General features: G+C 37.1%; 1 non-coding gene across 1 annotated transcript; it reads left to right on the forward strand.

Moving 5' to 3' along the window:
• Positions 1-2,104: 2,104 nt before the first annotated feature.
• On the forward strand, positions 2,105-2,212 carry LOC112780695 (small nucleolar RNA R71). The gene has a single exon (XR_003191513.1). It is a non-coding gene; the product is annotated as a small nucleolar RNA R71 (small nucleolar RNA).
• The last annotated feature ends 3,385 nt before the right edge of the window (positions 2,213-5,597 follow it).

Genomic DNA, 5,597 nt, shown 5'->3' on the forward strand with positions numbered 1-5,597 from the left:
TGCACCAATTTAGGCATGCAAAATGCCCTTGCACACAACTCTGGGCGTTCAGCGCCAGGTTGGTGCCCATTTTGGGCGTTCAACGCCCATTTGTTGCCATTTCTGCCGTTGAACGCCAGAACCATGCTTGTTCTGGGCGTTCAGCACCAGGATGTTGCCCATTTTGGGCGTTCAGCGCCAGAACCATGCTCTGTTCTGGCGTTTGAACGCCAGGCAGATGCTCCTCCAAGGTATGATTTTTCTTTTGCTGTTTTTGATTCCGTTTTTAATTTTTATATTTATTTTGTGACTCCACATGATCATGAACCTACAAAGACATATAACTAAGAAAAATATAGTTAGATAAATAAAAATTGGGTTGCCTCCCAACAAGCGCTTCTTTAATGTCAATAGCTTGACAGTGGGCTCTCATGGAGCCTTACAGATGTTCAGAGCATTATTGAAACTCTCCAACACCAAACTTAGAGTTTGGATATGGGAGTTCAACACCAAACTTAGAGTTTGGTTGTGGCCTCCCAACACCAAACTTAGAGTTTGACTGTGGGGGCAGTGGTTGACTCTGCTTTGAGAGAAGCTTTTTCTGCTTCTTCTCCATGGTTGTAGAGGGAGATCCTTGAGTTTTAAACACAAGGGAGTCCTCATTCCATTGAAGGACTATTTCACCTCTGTCAACATCAATCACAGCTCTTGCTGTGGCTAGGAAAGGTCTTCCTAGGATGATGGATTCATCCTCTTCCTTTCCAGTATCCAGGACTATGAAATCAGCAGGGATGTAAAGGCCTTCAACCTTTACTAACACGTCCTCTACTTGTCCATAAGCCTATTTTCTTGAGTTATCTGCCATCTCTAATGAGATTTTAGCAGCTTGCACCCCATAGATTCCCAGTTTCTCTATTACAGAGAGGGGCATGAGGTTTATTCCTGAACCAAGGTCATATAGAGCCTTAAAGATCATGGTGCCTATGGTACAGGGTAATATGAACTTTCCAGGATCCTGTCTCTTCTGAGGCAATGTCAGTTGATCCAGATCACTTAGTTCATTGATGAACAAGGGAGGCTCAACTTCCCAAGTATCAATGCCAAATAATTTGGCATTCAGCTTCATGATTGCACCAAGAAACTTGGCAGTTTGCTCTTCAGTAACATCCTCATTCTCTTCAGAAGAGGAATACTCATCAGAGCTCATGAAGGGCATAAGGAGGTTCAATGGAATCTCTATGGTCTCTAGATGAGCCTCAGAGTCCTTTGGTTCCTCAGAGGGAAGCTCCTTATTGACCACTGGACGTCCCAAGAGGTCTTCCTCCTTGGGATTCACGTCCTCTCCTCTCCTTACAGGTTCGGCCATGATGCTTATGTCAATGGCCTTGCACTCTCCTTTTGGATTCTCTTCTGTATTGCTTGGGAGAGTATTGGGAGGGATTTCAGTGATCCTTTTACTCAGCTGGCCCACTTGTGCTTCCAAATTTCTAATGGAAGATCTTGTTTCATTCATGAAACTTACAGTGGCCTTAGACAGATCAGAGACTAGATTTGCTAAATTAGAAGCATTTTGTTCAGAGTTCTCTGTCTGTTGCTAAGTGGATGATGGAAAAGGTTTATTATTGTTAAACCTGTTTCTTCCACCATTATTAAAGCCTTGTTGAGGCTTTTGATCCTTCCATGAGAAATTTGGATGATTTCTCCATGATGAGTTATAGGTGTTTCCATAAGGTTCACCTAAGTAATTCACCTCTGCTATTGCAGGGTTCTCAGGATCATAAGCTTCTTCTTCATAAGAAGCCTCTTGAGTACTGTTGGATGTAGCTTGCATTCCATGCAGACTCTGAGAGATCATATTGACTTGCTGAGTCAATATTTTATTCTGAGCCAATATGACATTCAGAGTATCAACTTCAAGAACTCCCTTCTTGATAGGCGTCCCATTGCTCACAGGATTCCTTTCAGAAGTGTACATGAACTGGTTATTAGCAACCATGTCAATGAGTTCTTGAGCTTCTGCAGGCATTTTCTTTAGGTGAATGGATCCACCTGCAGAACTGTCCAGTGACATCTTTGATAGCTCAGATAAACCATCATAGAATATATCCAGGATAGTCCATTCTGAAAGCATGTCAGAAGGACACTTTTTGGTCAACTGTTTGTATCTTTCCCAAGCTTCATAGAGGGATTCACCTTCTTTCTGTCTGAAGGTTTGAACATCAGCTCTAAGCTTGCTCAGCTTTTGAGGAGGAAAGTACTTGGCTAAGAAAGCCGTGACCAGCTTATCTCAAGAGTTCAGGCTGTCTTTGGGTTGAGAATCCAACCATAATCTAGCTCTGTCTCTTACAGCAAAAGGGAAAAGCATGAGCCTGTAGACTTCAGGATCTACTCCATTAGTCCTAACAGTATCACATATCTGCAAAAATTCAGTTAAAAACTGAAAAGGATCTTCAGATGGAAGTCCATGAAACTTGCAGTTCTGCTGCATCAGAGAAACTAATTGAGGTTTCAGCTCAAAGTTGTTTGCTCCAATGGCAGGAATGGAGATGCTTCTTCCATGTAAATTGGAATTAAGTGCAGTAAAGTCACCAAGCATCTTCCTTACATTATTATTATTTTCGGCTGCCATCTCCTCTTCCTGTTCGAAAATTTCTGAAAGGTTATTTCTGGATTGTTGTAATTTAGCTTCTCTTAATTTTCTCTTCAGAGTCCTTTTAGGTTCCGGATCTGCTTCAACAAGAATATTCTTGTCCTTGCTCCTGCTCATATGACAAAGAAGAGGGCACAGAAAAAATAATAATAATAATATGGATCCTTTATACCATAGTATAGGGATCCCTGTGTGAGTAGAAGAAGAGGGGGAGACAAAGAATGTAATATAATGGAAGAAACATAACTGTGAGGATGGCAGAGATGTGACATGAGATGTTAGGATATGGATGAATAAATAGAATAAGATGGGAGAGGGAGAATTTTCGAAAAATATTTTTGAAAAAGAGTTAGTGATTTTTGAAATTAGTTTTTGAAAAATGTTAGTATTTTTCGAAAATTTTTAAAATCAAAAATAAAAATAAGAATAATTAGTTAATTAAAAAGAAATTTTTGAAAAAGAGGGAAGATATTTTCGAAAATTAGAGAGAGAGAGTTAGTTAGGTAGTTTTGAAAAAGTTAAGAAACAAACAAAAAGTTAGTTAGTTAGTTAGTTGAAGCAAATTTTGAAAACCAATTTTGAAAAGATAAGAAGTTAGGAAGTTAGAGAAGATATTTTGAAATCAAATTTTTGAAAAAGATAAGAAGATATTTTTGAAAAGATATGATTGAAATTAGTTTTGAAAAAGATTTGATTTTTAAAATCTCAATTAATGACTTGATTCACAAGAAATCACAAGATATGATTCTAGAACTTAAAGTTTGAATCTTTCTTAACAAGCAAGTAACAAACTTCAAATTTTGAATCAAAACATTAATTGTTATTGTTATTTTCGAAAATTTGGTATAAAAATAAGAAAAGATTTTTGAAAAACATTTTTGGAATTTTCGAAAGTAACTAAGAATTTTTGAAAAAGATTTGATTTTTGAAAAAGATTTTGAAAAAGATAAGATTTTCAAATTGAAAATTTGATTTAACTTATGAGAAACAATTTGATTTTAAAAATTTTTGAAAAAGTCAATCCAAATTTTCGAATTTGATGAGAGAAAAAGGGAAAGATATTTTTTTTTATTTTTGAAATTTCTTATGGAAAACATGAAAATTATGCAATGCATGAATTTTTTAGATCAAAACAATGAATGCATGCAATAATGCTATGAATGTCAAGATGAACACCAAGAACATTATGAAGATCATGATGAACATCAAGAACACATTTTTGAAAAATTTTTAATGCAAAGAAAACATGTAAGACACCAAACTTAGAAATCTTTCATGTTTAGACTCTAAGAAACGAAAAATGCACATGTAAAACAAGAAAAGACACAAAACATGAAAACATCAAGATCAAACAAGAAGGCTTACCAAGAACAACTTGAAGATCATGAAGAACACTATGAATGCATGAAATTTTTCGAAAAATGCAAGATGCATATGCAAGTGACATCAAACTTATAACATGACTCAAGACTCAAACAAGAAACACAAAATATTTTTTATTTTTATGATTTTCTAATTTTTTTGTATTTTTATTTTTATTTATTTTTTTATTTTTTTTTCGAAAATTATTTAGAAAAAAAGAAAAATAAGGATTCAAAATTTTTAATATGAATTCCAGGAATCTTATGCTCTAAAGCTCCAATCAAAGGGTCAGGCATGGCTTAATAGCCAGCCAAGCTTTAGTATGTAACTCAGACATGACACGCCTGACATTCCTTACATTCAACAGCCAATTGGCTAAGAAAGATAAAGAAGCTCTTCTCTTGAGTATAAGAATTGAGACATGGCTTTACAGCCAGCCAGGCTTCAACATGCTTCATGAAACACTAGAATTCATTCTTAAAAATTTTGAAGCTATAGAATAATTTATTTTTGAAAACATTTTTTCTTTTTTTTTTTCGAAAACAAAGGAGAAATTTTTGAAAATTTTTTTGAAAAAAAAATTTTGAAAACAAAACAAAAAGAAAATTACCTAATCTGAGCAACAAGATGAACCGTCAGTTGTCCAAACTCAAACAATCCCCGGCCACGGCGCCAAAAACTTGGTGCACGAAATTGTGATGTCCAGGCTCGAACAATCCCTGGCAATGTGAGCAACTTAGTACGCATAATCGTGATTTCGCTTTAATGATGTAAAATTCATGGCTCTTTCTTTCCCTGGCAGTGGCGCCAAGAACATGGTGCCAATACCATGGTTCACAACTTCGATACAACTAACCAGCAAGTGCACTGGGTCGTCCAAGTAATACCTTACGTGAGTAAGGGTCGAATCCCACGGAGATTGCTGGTATGAAGCAAGCTATGGTCACCTTGCAGATCTTAGTCAGGCAGATATAAATTGATAATGGTGTTTTCGAAAATAAATAATTAATAGAATAGGGATAGAGGTACTTATGTAAATCATTGGTAGGAATTTCAGATAAGCGAATGGAGATGCTTTTCGTTCCTCTGAACCTCTGCTTTCCTGCTATCTTCATCAAATCAGTCTTACTCCTTTCCATGGCTGGCTTTATGTGATACATCACCACTGTCAATGGCTACTTTCGGTCATCTCTCGGGAAAATGATCCAATGCCCTGTCACGGCACGGCTAATCGTCTGGAGGCATCACCCTTGTCAATGGCTTCATCTTATCTTCTCAGTGAATAATATGCTCACGCACCCTGTCACGGCACGGCTATTCATCTGTCGGTTCTCGATCATGCTGGAATAGGATTTACTATCCTTTTGCGTCTGTCACTAACGCCCTGCAATCGCGAGTTAGGAGCTCGTCACAGTCATTCAATCATTGAATCCTACTCGGAATACCACAGACAAGGTTTAGACCTTCCGGATTCTCTTGAATGCCGCCATCATTCTAGCTTACGCCACGAAGATTCCGATTAAGAGATCTAAGAGATATTCATTCTAGCTTATTTCATGTAGAACGGAAGTGTTTGTCAGGCACGTGTTCATAGGGGAGAATGGTG

The sequence above is a fragment of the Arachis hypogaea genome, chromosome 19 (genome assembly GCF_003086295.3).
Source record: "Arachis hypogaea cultivar Tifrunner chromosome 19, arahy.Tifrunner.gnm2.J5K5, whole genome shotgun sequence".
In the NCBI taxonomy this organism is placed as follows: Eukaryota; Viridiplantae; Streptophyta; class Magnoliopsida; order Fabales; family Fabaceae; genus Arachis; species Arachis hypogaea.